This window comes from Nothobranchius furzeri, chromosome 5 (assembly GCF_043380555.1).
Source record: "Nothobranchius furzeri strain GRZ-AD chromosome 5, NfurGRZ-RIMD1, whole genome shotgun sequence".
In the NCBI taxonomy this organism is placed as follows: domain Eukaryota; kingdom Metazoa; phylum Chordata; class Actinopteri; order Cyprinodontiformes; family Nothobranchiidae; genus Nothobranchius; species Nothobranchius furzeri.
Window position 1 is genome coordinate 7928783 of NC_091745.1, and position 14904 is coordinate 7943686.

Genomic DNA, 14904 nt, shown 5'->3' on the forward strand with positions numbered 1-14904 from the left:
CGACAGTTCCTGGCTATGTGACCAGGCTTCTGGCAATGTTGGCAGATAATCTGGGCTGCTCGGTTTAGTTGTTGGGACCCAGAAGGTCTTTGTAGCTGCGACAAACTTAGAGACAACAGGTTAATCTGTTCCTGCTGTTTTACCAACATTTCCTTGATTTCTGACAGACCGTCTGAGGCCCTTGGGAAAGACTGAGCCAGATCTGTTACTTCGGGAGTTCTGCACAGCACAAAAAGATGTCAGGTGGTTATTTCTACTTCTTACATCAGCTGGCTGACCCTCTTGTTCCCACTGTATAGCCTCTTTCCTTACGTCCAGCAATGTAAGATCCGTGTTTTCCCGAACAAGCTTTTTTAACTCTCTACTTAAAGAAGGCTCAAGTACATGTTCAGTAAATTGATCTCGTAAGAGCACAGCAGCATCAGACACAACACCAGGTGCATTTACAGTTATTTTCTCCATCAGACAGAAAAGAGCATGTGAAAACTCCTGTAATGATTCCCCCTCCTTTTGCTTTCTAGAAAAGAAATCTTCCTGCAGAGTCACGTAAGATTTTGAACACCCATAAAGTTCCTGGAATATAGTCAAAATGCATTCAGGGTCTTCTCTTTCAGCCCAGGGCCTATATCTAATCTCCTCCTTTGCTTCCCCTTCAAGGTGATCATACACAAAGTAAGCCTGATCCAAAGGAGATAAATACCTTGCCCTCAGGCTTGCCCGGACCTCCTCTATCCAATCAGTCACTCCAATCCCAACATTACCTCTGAAGACGGGACACTTTCGTTCCCTCGGAATGTAGAGAATCCGTTCTGTGGCTGATTCCCTTTCTGCATGACATGCTGTGCCTTTCCTTCCTGCTGTGCCACCTGATGTAGAGGGTTGTGAGTCTTGTTTATCCTCATTTGTCTCTCGCAGAAGTTGGTTTTCCTCCTGCAGCTGCCGCAGCTTACTCTGTAGCTCCTGTAGTTCAGCGTCCATTGTGCCTTGATCCACGTGTCCTGTCGCTCAGCGCTACACCACTTTCCGTCAGGCTTGTGGCTCCACCCTAAACCTGCTACTGTTCCAGTTAAAGAAGGGGAAATAAAAAAAAAGGGGGGGGGGGGGGGAGAAAGAAAAAAAAACTACTCCTACACCCGATCTATTCAGTAAACCAGCTGTTTTAAAGTATCTCCATAGCACATCTACTATTTTCAGAAAGTTGCCAACAACGCCAATCCAACCTAGAGGATTGGATGCTTAGATCCTATAGGTAATAATAACCCTTGATGAAAACAGCAGAGGCTTATTCACAAGTTTAATAATTTTATTTATAAGACACAGCACAGAAGATTTACTAAAAACAACCCAGGTCGGAATAAATAGACTAAAACTCTAAACGATAAAAACTCTAAACACGAGAGGGAGGAGCGACGACAATGATGGATGGCCCTGGGACTACACACACAACGCCATCCAACTACTATTTAAAGCACAAGGCCGCTGTAGGGAACCAACACAAAAGACAATAATATAAAGAAAAACACCCAGTGCTCCCTTTAACTAAAGCTCATACACACGCCCCCAGAAGTGAGTAAAACCCCCCGATAAACCCCTACAGTGGATACTCTAAAAGAAACTACTACCCTCCCAGAGACAGCACTGTCCTCAATGTTAACCACCAGTCTTATAAAAGTGTTCCTTCCGTCCCCCCTCTAGAGAAGACGACTATTGATAAAATAGAACCGGAAAAAGGGTTTCATAAAAAGAGCTAGAAAAGGTTTAATAAAAAGAGCTGGAAAAACAGTAGCGGGCTAAGATCTCATCGGCCGACCGCTTCCCAATGTAAATTCCTGGTTGTTCACCCCTCAGTCCTGCTCACACACTTAGCTGCACCCACGTCTGCACCCAAAGCGAGGCATTTGGCTTTTTCGGCTAGACCCCAGCTGCCCTAATTATAGCAGCCCTCTAATTACACACCTGGCCTCTCCTGTGTCAGCGGCATGACACGTCCAACCAGAATTACTTCCGGGAACTAACGTGACCCGGTTACATATATAAATGTGTGTCTAATCGTGCTGCAGACACGTTTCGTCAATAATTTGGTACTTCAGTGCATCTTAGTTAAAATATAAATATTCTGCCTAAAACTGTCAGTGTTGTGCCGTTGTCAGGTAAAAACTCTGCACTGCATTTGAATTAAAATCTGCCACCGCTATTGGCTAAGAGGTATGCTATGATGTAAACTGGTACATTATGATGTCACAATGCCGTTGTGAGCCTGTGTGTGTGTGTGTGTGTGTGTGTATTTGTTAGTGGCTCCGCCCTCTCGGTCTGCTAGGCAACAGCATTTGTTGCATTTTTCAAACATGAGGAGGGAGTGAAGTGTTTCTTGTAGGGGGTGACTTGCTCTTTAACAACTCCAGGACTGTATCGCGTTCTTCAGTTTTCATGGAAGTACTCACTCAGTACCTGTGTAGTCACTGGCATCTCCCACACCGGTAGGGATGTTGGCGTGTACGTCATGCGGGGCTCCCCTCCAGGTGGAGGAGAGCCACGACTGGTGTCCAAAGTGCCTGGGCGTCGGTCATCTCAGAGAGGCGCTGACTGACCCATGCATGAACTGCAGCATTTTGCCGCTGGTGGTGCGGGAGGACAAGCTACATCAAGTAGAGTGCCTCCTGTTTGAGTCAGACCTGCCGCCCTCTGGTATCCCTCATCCGTGTTCCGAGAGACGGAGGGATGGACCGGCTGAGGAACGCCCGAGGCGCAAGAAACGGTGTGTGGTGCACCCCTCTCGCCAGGAAGTGTACACTTTGCGGGCGGAGGTGGAACAGCACAAAGCGCTGCTGACCAGAGCCCCGAACGAGGGGGGCTCGGACGACCTGATCTCTATGAGGGCCTCAAATTCCGACTTTCAGTCCCTCGGGGAGGAGGGCCCCTCTCCGGGTCGTAGTCAGGGGCTGGTAGTGGAGCCCCCGGGCCTGGGAGGTCACGGGGACTCGGGGATGTCTCTCCATAGCTCAGCAAGCTCGGAGCTGGCGGAGGACCCCTGTCAGTTGCAGGCGATTTTGCGAGCGGCACTGGCCAGCATTGGACTGGACGACGGGCCGGTGGCCCGTCCAGCGGGGAATCCCTCCTTCCGCCGGGCTCTGGCGGCGCCCCCGTTTCAGGTCCCACCATCGCCGGCCTTTGTGGAGGAGCTGTAGCGGTGCTGGGGGGACCCGAGGCAGCTCTCCCACTACGGTAGGGATGCCAGGACCCTGGCATTGATGCGGGAGGCAGGAACCTACGGGTTGGACCGCATGCCCCCGGTGGACCACTGCGTTGCTTCTTTGGTGCTCTCCCCGGATGAGGCATTGAGGGAAAGGGTCAGCTGTCCGAGCACACAGTGTCGGGTGACCGACAGCTTACTGTGCCGGGCTTATGACATCGGGGCAAGGATGGCGCGCACCAGCAATTCGCTGTCGGTGCTTTTGCTAGCCCAGTCCCAGATGCTGCAGTCGGGCGCAGCGGGGATGGCACTGGGCGATACAAACGACGCAGCCCTGCAAGCGTTTGGGCTAATGTCCAGGGAGCTTGGTCGGCTGTTGGGCACACTGGTGGTTAGGGATGGGTACCTTTGACATTTGAATCGATCCGGTACTAATTCCCGGTACCTACGAATCGATACCGGTACTTAACGGTGCCAATTTTCGATACTTTTGAGTGTTTATTATTTTAATTCTCTTTTATAATTACATATATATTTTTATCAATATATAACAATATTTGATAAATATCATGATAAATAACATACAACTGTTTGTATTTTAACATTGTCCTTGTAATTTTATAAGCTGATAATTAAACTGAAGCAAACATCTTTACTGTGAACTAAATTTACTGTGTATCTTCATTCCTTTTGCCATCTTTTTTCATTTGATTTTTCCTACTGGGAAGTTAGAATTTCCGAGGAGAAAGGGAACGCACCATTAGCTGATAACAATGGTAGCAATGGAAGCTAAGATATCAAGCTAACGTTATCTTAAACAGTTTATTTAACTGCTGGAGCAGATTAAAACGATGATGCCTCACACTTAGATCGTCACTGGTTTCGTCTTCACCCGTCACATTTAGTAAAATGAAGCCAAACTTTAGAGTGCGTTCATGTTCTTCTAGTCGAGAATTCGGAGTTCCAAGGAGAAAGCGAACGCACCATTAGTGAAATGGAAGCTAACATATCAAGCTAATTATATTTACCCACCAGAGCAGATTAAGATGAGGATGTCTCACTTAGATAGTTGTCGTTGGTTTCATCATCACCCATTTACCCATCACATTTAGTGAAGTAGACCCAAGCTTTAGCGTGCGTTCTCTCTACCATGCTGCTCTGTTTACAACTGGTTCGCAGCGAGAGATGACAAAACGCTCTTGTGCATGCGCAGCTGTCTTGGCAAGTTCTTGTTATGATGGACGGGTACCGAAACGAGGCACTGTTTGAAATGACGTGAATCGGTGCTCGGTCAGTACTATGGAATTCGGTCAGTACCTTAAAAAGTACCGAATTCTGTACCGATCCCTACTGGTGGTGGCTCGCCGTCAGGTCTGGTTGGCGCAGGCCCCGGTGTCGGATGACTGCCTGCGTGGACTGCCAGTGGTGCCGGGCCAGTTGTTAAGGCCCGAGGCTGAGAGGGCGTTGGAACGTCGGCAGGAGTCCAGGCAGGCCGCAGAGGCCTGGAGTGGGTGTAGCGGGGCAGGGGTCTTCCCCGTGCCACAGTCCAGGCCACAAGGGGCACGGGACCCTCTGCGCCGGTTTCGTCCGGCCGCCCCCTTGAAGGTCACCCAGCAGGCCGCGGCAGGGACTTGGAAACGCTCGGGGGCAGGTCAGGCACTGCCCTGGGGATCCTCGGGGCAGGACAGGGGCCGCCACCCCCCCAGGGCCCCAAACAGGCATCGGGACACGGCCCTCAGGCCGTGGGCCGGCGGCGGGCAGATTTTCACCACAGCACCTGGCCCTCTGGGAGGCCCAATGCGGAGACACTTGGGTGGTTCGAACCATGTCCCAGGGCTACAGGTTGCAGAAATAGATGATCTCCTGGACAAACGGGCCATAGAGGTCATTCCGCCGCATTTGTAGGCGGACGGCTTTTATTCAATGTATTTCTTGGTACCAAAGAAGGACGGGCCCCTGCGGCCGCTACTAGACCTCAGGGGTCTCAGTCGGTTCCTGAAGGTGCTGCCCTTCCGCATGCTTCGGACTCGCAATGTCCTTCAGGTGGTTTGTGCAGGGGAATGGTTCACGACGATAGATCTCAAGGACGCATACTTCCATGTCCCGATCCATTCGGGGCACAGGAAGTACCTGTGGTTTTCTTTCCTCGGGAGGGTGTACCAGTTTCTGGTTCTGCCGTTCGGCTTGTCTCTCGCCCCCCGAGTTTTCACGCGGTGCGTGAAGGCAGCCCCGAGCCCCCTGTGTCGGGTGGAGTTGAAGGTCCTGCCATATCTCGACAACTGGCTCGTCTGTGCGCCGTTGTGTCACGAAGTGGGTCTGGTCACGGCCAGTGTCCTTGCCCATGTCAAGGTGCTGGAACTGACGGTGGACTTGCAGAAGGGTTCTCTGGCTCCGACTCAGCGGGTGGATTTTATTGGCATTGCCATAGATTCTGTGGCCATGCAGGCGAGGCTGACCGAGCAGAGGAGGGTCCGGATTCGGTCTTTGCTCCAGGCCTTTTGCCTTGGGGAAGCAACCCCGGTCCAGGTGTGGCTACAACTGTTGGGGATGCTGGTCTCGGCTTCTGCACTGGTGCCTCTCGGGTTGCTCCACCTTCGGCCCTTGCAGAAGTGGTTCATCGGCTTCCTCCTGGATCCCCGGTGTCACCGACGGGTCGAGCTGGAGGTCACGAGCAGCTGTGTGGCTCCTTTGCGTCGTTGGGACTATGTCGCCTACATGAGTCTCGGTGTCCCGCTTGGTGCGGTCCCCGCCAGACGGGAGGTGGTCACGACAGATGCGTCACCCCGGGGGGGGGGGGGGGGGGGGGGTCATTGGAAGTGCAGGTCGGTCCGGGGGTTGTGGAGCCCCCGTCAGGAACGGCTTCACATCAATGTCCTGGAATTGAAGACCGTCTACTTGGCGCTGAGGCTCTTCTTGCCCTTTCTGTGGGGCAAGCATGTGCTCGTCCGGACGGACAGCACCTCGGCGGTGTTCCATATAAACCATCAGGGGGGCACCAGGTCATTGCGATTATTGAGGGAGGCTCAGACGCTGTTGACCTGGGCTTACCCTCACTTGGCCTCCATCAGGGCGCTGCACCTTCCGGGGTGGAGGAACTCTATGGCGGATTGCCTGTCTCGGCGGGGCCTTCCCCCTGGGGAATGGAGGTTGCACCCTCAGGTGGTGCAGAGGGTGTGGCGTCAGTTCAGAGAGGCCCAGGTGGATCTGGTCACCTCGAGGAGCAGCACGCATGGCTCCTTGTGATTCTCCCTGGCAGAGGCCGACGCCCCGCTGGGGATGGACGCCTTCGCCAATGCCTGGCCGCTGGTTCGGCTGTACGCTTTCCCGCCTTTCCCGTTAATCTTACCGACCCTCCATCGGGCGAGGGACCCGTCACACGAGGTCCTTCTGGTGGCGCCAGACTGGCCCATGAGGGTCTGGTTTCCGTTGCTTCTCAGTCTGTTGAACGGGGAGAGGTGGCGGTTGCCGGCGAGGTGGGACCTCCTGTCTCAGATGGAGGGGAGGATTTGGCATCCATCCCCAGATCATCTTTGGCTCACGGTGTGGCCAGTGAGGGGTGCAGGCAGCCCCCAGTCGGCTTAGAACCCTCCATCCAGCAGGTGCTGGATAGTGCCAGGGCTCCGTCTACAAGGGCCACGTACGCTCGCTGTTGGCAGCGGTTCTCTACCTGGTGTTCCGGCAGGGAGGTGGACCCTGGTTCTTGTTCCCTGCATGAGGTTCTGCGGTACCTCCGGCACCTGTTTGACAAGGGCCGGGCTGCCTCGACCCTTAAGGTACACCTGGTGGCTATTTCGGCCAACCACCTCTTAGTGGATGGCAGGAGTGTTGGGGCTCACTATTTGGTGACCCAGTTTCTGCGGGGCGTGAGAAGGTTGTGTCCTCCCTTGTGCAGGCCGGCACCTGCTTGGGACCTTCCCCTGGTCCTGGCGGCGCGTAATTTATAGACTCGCGACCAGGTGCGCTACGCGTCACGTGCGTGACTCTGTTTACATTAGTACTCGACCTGCGCAGAGCGCGAGATACATCCACTCTGTTTACTGCCACTGGCAGTCAGGAGGGAACGAAACAGAACCATAGTTACAACGTAACTTCCATTGTCTGGGCTCGTTCTTCTTCTTACAGCAGCTTGCATCCACTAAAGTTGTACTACTACAACCTCTTGACGTCCATTTGTCTGTGGCTGTAGTGGTTCACTATTCATTTTTCAGTTTCAGACCCACAAAATAGCAATTATCAATACATGGTGACCCCAGAAATCTTATTTGACGATGCTTCAAAAGCTAAATATTTCAGGGCATAAAGTAAATCGCTTCAGCTCATGTTCATTTATATACAGGGTCCGATTTGGTGGGGGATCCATCTGATACCCAGCTCAGGAGTAACGCAGCATCAGATGACCTCATAGATGACTTTGCATCTAGAAAAAGGAGATGTGTTTGTAAAAGGCCTCTTCCATTGTTGAAAGAGGCTCATTTAATCTGTGCCTACCAAGTTGTAAATCTAAATGACCCCAATAATAAAGTCATTTTTGCAACGGAGAGGGCCTCAAATCCCCCCTGGAAACTAAATAATCGTAAACCTCCAGATGTTTGAAAGCCTTTCATGAGGGAAGGGTCCAGGGATTTCTGTTAAGTAAGAATAACCCTTAATAGGACCAACGTTTATATTTAGACACTCCCACTCACATCAGAAATAATGTTGGTGTGCCTTTTCACAAACTATTAGACTTACAAGATTTCACCCAAACAATCACCACTGATCAAGCTAGTCCTCGAAAAGACAACCATAAATGTGGAAACTGTTCATTGCGACAACATGACTAATACTAATTGTTTTGCTGATATTTTCACAGGACGTACTTTTTAAACTGATTCGTTCATCAATTGCAATACTTCTTCTGTGGTCTACAGACTAGAATGCTCATGTGGTTGCGTTTATATTGGGAGAACTAAACGTAAGTTAAAAGTAAGACTTGCAGAACACAAACGAGCAATCAGATCTGGTAATCCTCTATATCCTATGGCAGTGCATTATAAAGATACAAATCATGGAAGCTGTAACTCTTAAAATCACAGGGATTGAACATATAAAACATTCAATTAGAGGAGGTGATAGGCTTAAAAAAAACTCTTGCAAAGAGAATCATTTTTGATTTATACATTGAAAGCTACACATTTTCCAGATCTTAATGGAAAATTGGATTTGGCTCCTTTATTGTAATTCTACGTTTTCTTACTATATTTGTACCATATGTCTCAAAGCTTGTATTTACTCATAATTTTTTCTTTTTCTCAATTCTCTAAGTGTAATTTAACATTTGCAAGTATTTCTCCTTACAATAGGATTGTTTAGAATTTAAAAGAGTTTTTTTTGTGCGATATTGGTCATCCAATCTCTATGCTGTCTACCTGCTTGACTTCAGCAGGTGTCACTGATTGGCCTTCTTAACAAGGAAGAGAGAGTAACTACAAACATTTTGAGCCCTGACGAAGACCCTGTGGGCTGAAACTCATCGGCACTTATGTTTTTAACTATTTAAGCCATGCACCAATAAAGACTTTTTAATTTTGTATCTCCTGTGTGCCTCAGATCTCATTTGCCCAACAAGCTAGTCTTCAATAAGCTTCTCTCTAAACCTCCTCCTGTCATATCGGGGACTTTTTCTGTAAACTTTCCTAAAAGTGTACGTCGCATATTGACAGCAGTTTGTTTATGCCATCCAGCCACTCGCGCATGTGCACAAAGATGAGAAAGGATGTTAACATAAATTTCCTTTTTTATGTTTTTTTTCTCTGTCACTTTCAGAAGGGGAAACCGATGTACAAAATACACTGCAATCGGCATACAAAGGCACGTTGTAATTTTCATAAATAAAAATAGAAAAAATTCCCCCCTCCCCCTGCGTTTTTCCACAAACTTTGTAATAATTAGGCTATGCTTGAAGTTTAGCTTCAGCAATTTTTTTTCCTATTTCTGGAAGTCATGTCAAGACCCTTTGTAGATTTTGGTGACAAATTGGGGTCCCGACCCCTGCTGAGAACTACTTCTGTTGACCATAAATACGAAGCAGACACAAACGCAACATTGAAAAATAATTGGCAAGACATTTCACGCTGGATCTTCAATGCTGTTGGGATTGGGAACGTTTAAACACAACCAAACTGTCATTTTTGAAAATAAAAGAAAAGAAAATTGAACTTTCTGTTACAAACGTTACCATAAAGGCTTCTCAAAATGTAAGGAGTTAGACATTCATAAGGCTGTAGAACGGTATAGCGAACAGAGAAGCAGCAGCACGCTGGAGGATAGTTCACTAGGAAAGGGAGGAGGACTTTTTTTTAAAGAGGCAAGCATCTCTGAGTCGTATCATTTCGTATTGGCGTATGAGTTGTTGAAAGCGTGGCTGAGACTTGATTGCAGTCTGCAGTGCACAATACAATACATGTACCAACAACATAGGCACCTCTCATCCAGCCTTTCCACTGGATGCGTAAGCATCACATAACGTAATAGATGTTTACCCACAAGCTCTCTACCCACCTGGAGCATTTCAGACGCGAAACCACAGCAAAATTCTGCCACAAAGCGAATCCTGCAAAGTCAAGAAATCACTGGCGAAATGCAAATCCACAAGTGATTCTGGTAGTTCACACAATAACAAGCATGGAAGAGAGACTGTGGCATGTATTCAAAAAGGTCTGTGATTATTTTTCTGTTCTGCTTATCTCGGATACAGGTTTCACAGAAAATTCTAAACTTATTTTTTACAAGTTAAGCAACCAAAAATCTGCACGTGACTTTTATTTAGAAAGTTTCTGGATGTTTTACACTGCTTTTGTTCTTGACTTTATGTCTGGCCTGATCTAAACTGTGGAGTTTAACACATTCTGGAAGTGTAGTGTAAGCAAAACGTCCCTATGATTCTGAGATGCTTCCAAAACATTATGCTTCAAGGCCGGTGGAGATGTACCCATCCACTATGCCAGCGGCTGCTTACTATGTTTTCCTGGATGTTAGCCAATGCTTATGCGTTCAGTGGAAAGGCCCAGTGCCATCATCTATAGTTAAAAAAATAAATAAATCAGGACAAAGTTTTACCCTGGAAAGGGTGCAATACAGTAATACATTTTCAATAAGATGCACTAAAATCCTACAATAATGACTAAACATGTCTACAGCATTAAATTATACATTTTATCAGCAAAAAAAAAAGTTGATTTTTGGGTGGCTCGCTGGCTAAATCTTATCTTATCATTTATGTTTGTGCCGCTGTCACAAGTGAATTAAAAAAAATGTTTTCTGTTTTTACGATCTTACAAAAACATTCCTGAACATTTTGGATTAATATACAACGTTATTGACTAACAGCACGTATACACCAAACAATATAGCAAAAGAGAGAGAGAGAAGGAAAATATGTAAATAAAAATACGGAGAAGAAAAATAAATAAATAAATAATAAAAACATAATGCAATATTATATATTACCCAAGCACGTGTAATGCTTCAAATACACATTTTGTCTTAATCGCCTTTTTGTTGTTTGAAGAGATTGTATATGTATATGTCTTTAAATCTACAACAAAATGATTAAACAAAGGGTTCTTATGCATTAGTTTACATTTGTGTATAAAAAAACTTTGAAACAGAATCAGATTGATGAAATAGAAAGCAGGAGAGGGTCTTGCATCATAGTCTGTTGTCCCAAATAAAACATTTTTGAAACTCAACAGAAAGTCCACTTTAATAGTTCTTGGAATTTAAGTAGTGATACCTTTCCAAAAGTTTTTGTGACAGAACATTCCCAAAGCAAGTGTACTGTAGTCTCAGGGTAAAGGTTACAGAAGGAGCAATATATATTAATGTTATGCTTAAATCTTTTATGAAGAAAATGCTTAGTTGGGAAAAATCTATGAATTATTTTAAAAGAGACTTCCTTCATTTTATTGGTAATAAAAAAAAATTGCGGTAAAGTCCATATTCTTGTCCAGTTAAGATCTTGCAAGGAAGTGTTCCAGTAGCTTACACAGGATGGAACTGAAACGAGAGATTTTTGTAATAAAGAACGTATTTTGGAGTTAACTGATTTTCCCTGCGTGATGAAGCAGAGCTTGCCTACGGGTGTTTGCTTACAGTCTGTAGGGTTGTCTGGTCCAAATAGAGAAAAGTCAACTCCTTTAAACAACATAAGTATGCCTGTCGGAATTGCATGAAGTACAGTGCTGTATTCATTTAAGGTTACTAAAATTTTATACTTTTTTTTTTATAGGAGGGTGAATTGTAGGCCACCTAGGTGTGAGAAAACATAGGTTGAGATAAAATTCCATATAGAGTTTGGATTTTTAAGATAGGCTCTAATCCAATTAATTTTAAATGTATTATTGAGAGAGTCAAAGTCTATAGCGTTTAGACCACCTTCCTTATCTTTATTTAAGACAATAGATTTTCGTAAATAATGAGTTCTGTTATTCCATATAAAATCCGATAACATTTGATCTGCAGATTTGATTATAGATTTGTCTACATATAAGGACTGGGAGGCATAAATTAACATAGACAAGCCTTCTGCTTTAGTGAGCAATACTCTACCTTTCTAGGAAAGATCTCTTTGTAACCAACTATTGAATATTTTTCTGGATGTGTTTATAATTGGTGAAAAGTTATCGATACTTCTATTCTTACCATTTTTAGAAATATTAATACCAAGGTATCTAACACAGTCTTTGACCGGGATGCCACAGATTGAAGAGTAGGGGCATTCTTTGATTGACATCAACTCACATTTATTCATAATAAGAGGCATACCTGAGGCTTTAGTGAAAGATGCAATAGTGATTGCAGGGGAGATTTGTGAAATATTTTTTAAAAATAGAGCTGTATCATCAGCCAACTGACTTATAGAAATTATTCGATTTGCAATGGTGATTCCTTACACAGTACTGTTCTTAATTTGTATATTTACAAACTCAGCTGCTAATAAGAAAAGGTATACAGAAAGTGGGCATACCTGCCTAACTCCTCGCTGAAGATTAAATCTAGGGGATGCACCTGTTGGGAGTTTTACTAAACTATTTCCACCTGCATATAAAGTTCTAACAATTCGAGAAAAAAATCACCAAAGCCAAATTTTTTAAGAGTAGTGAATATAAATTCATGCTCTATAGTATCAAACGCTTTATGAAAGTCCAAAAAGAGAATGAAACTGTTATCCTCTATAAATTCTGAGTAATCTAGTATATCTATAATCTGCCTAAGATTATTAGAAATGTGACGACTTTTCATAAAACCAGATGACATTCGTCAATAATTGAGTCAATTACTGTTTTAATTCTGTTAGCTAAGACCAGAGCAAGTATTTTGTAATCACTGTTAAGTAAGGAGATTGGACGCCAGTTGTCTAACAGTAGAGAGTCTTTATTTGGCTTAGGGACAAGAGTAATGACTGCTTGACGCAACGTACAGGGAAGCATTTGTTGTTGAATGCTTTCCGTATAAACTGCCAGTAAAAATGGAGTTAAACATTCAGAAAATCTTTTGTAAAATTCACTTGTAAGTCCATCAGATCCTGGCGATTTATTTGCTTTAAGTTGGCTTAAGGCCTTACTTACTTCACTTAAGGTTATTGAGCTGTCACAGAAGCCAGTATCACTTGCTGTCAGTTTTCTTTTACCAGGAAGTGAGTTGAAAAATTGACTAGCTGAGTGCCTGCAAAACTTAGATGTAAATAGATTACTATAAAATTCAGAGCAGTAATTAGCTTTTTTTTGGGGGGGTGTTCTACAACCAAACCATATATTTTCAGTTCTTATGGAGTTATTTTTAGAATGTTGTCTTTTGAGTCTAAAAAAATAGGCAGAGTTTTGTTCATCTTCTTCTATCCGTTGTTTACGTGATCGGATATATGCTCCTTCTGCTCTCTTTATATACATCTCATCTAGTTTAGATTGCATTTCCTCAAGCACCGTTTTTTTCCACTTGTGGTTAAAGAAGCAGAAGGTTTCGAAGATAAAAAAGTAATTTTTTGCACAATTTCACTTTCTTCCTTTTTCCTTTTCTTTGCCAAGTCACTACTATAATTTTCCAAGGACAAGTTCAGGTACAAAAGTGGTGTGTCTGAAAACACAGTTCTGGTTAAAAACCGGACTGAATTGTCCGCACATATTCCAGAATGTCAATCTGAAAAGGGCTTTAGCTTCCCAAAACCAACCTACTGTATTTACATTCAACCAAATTAACATGAATTAACGTTAGAGTTGTGACGTTCGCAAATGAAACGATTCTTTTGAACGGCTCCTAAACATGAACGATGGGGCCGAGTCGCGGCTGAGGGGAGCCGTTCTTTCTGTCGTTCTTTTTTTTCCTATGCGTGTTTCACACAGATGCACACAAATGAGCTCCTCCACGAGACAGAACAGTTATAGGGGAAGGGCACACCCAGTAGTGATGTGACATTCACGAACGAATCGTCTTCCGGTAACAAACCTCCCCGGAAGTTGGCAAAGCTTACCCGCGCAAACCCCACCCACCGCTGTGACGGACGTAGGAAGAACGCTACCCAACAACGTGCGCCCTCACGGACACCGGGGCAACACGTTACTCCTAAACCCCACCCCCCCTTCTCTTGGCTTCCCTTCGTTCAAAGGAGCCAGTCTTTTGATTTGAATGGCCCTTTGAGGTAAGCGACTGACTAATGAGCGGCTCTGGTGAAAGAGCCATAAATCTCATCACTACTTAACCCTCTCAGGCTCAAAATAAGTTTTGATGAAAGGACGAACAACTAAGTCCTTCAGGGGTACTTCTGAGTTAAAAAATGCTCATGAAATATGTATGTGGAGTAACCAGGTAGGTAGGTTTTAACGTTGCTAATCTGCAGCGCCTGCCTCCAGAGGGTTAATATGGTTGTGTTGACATTAACTAATTAACTTACGTATAACCTAACTATAATATTAAAGCAGCAACATTGAACAGTACAAGCTAACTCTATGTGTTTCCTAAGGTCTGAGTGAGAACCCCCTATAAATGAAACAGCAGAGCGGCACAGTTGTGTCATTCCTCTGGCTGACCTCACTTATGGTGCCAACATGTCACATCAAGTAACGCCACATTTACAGTGAATGAAGTAATAACTAAGAACAACACGACCCTAGGATGATTTAGAAAGACCAATTAACCTGATGTTTGTGGACAGTGGGAGGAAGCCAGAGAGAACCCACGTGTGCACATGATGCTACGTTTTTGCAGAGAGACCCCAGGCTGGGATCTGAATCCAGAACCTCGTTGCTGCAAGGGACAGTGCTAACCACTGTGCCATTTAGCAGCCAGAATAAAGTTAAATGTTCCAATAAAATCTAAGTAATAACTAACTAGAAACTCCCTAAAGAAGTTTTGAAAAGGGACCTATCGTTGGCACTAAATGGTGGCCATATATTATCTAACCCTAACCCAAAGTCTTGATATTTAGGTGAAGTTGGGATGCGCAGCTACAGTTCATTTTCATGTATCGTTTGTGGGGTGCACGCTTCCAATCTAGCCATATAAATAAATAAACATATAACTTTACTAATCTCAGGGTGACGTAGGTGTGAGTAACCCAAAATCATGATATACCACACCTCCCACGGCCAAGCCTATCATTTTGATGAAAAGTTTGTGGGGGTGCCGTTTGAATCGCATTTTACGTCTGTGGAATAATATTTCTAAAGATAACGAATTCT

At 45.1% G+C, this 14904-nt stretch overlaps 1 long non-coding RNA gene across 1 annotated transcript; it reads left to right on the forward strand.

The window, feature by feature from the left end:
- Positions 1–212: 212 nt before the first annotated feature.
- LOC139069954 (uncharacterized) lies at positions 213–723 on the forward strand. The gene is made up of 3 exons (XR_011520621.1): positions 213–243; positions 522–546; positions 658–723. It is a non-coding gene; the product is annotated as an uncharacterized lncRNA (long non-coding RNA).
- The last annotated feature ends 14181 nt before the right edge of the window (positions 724–14904 follow it).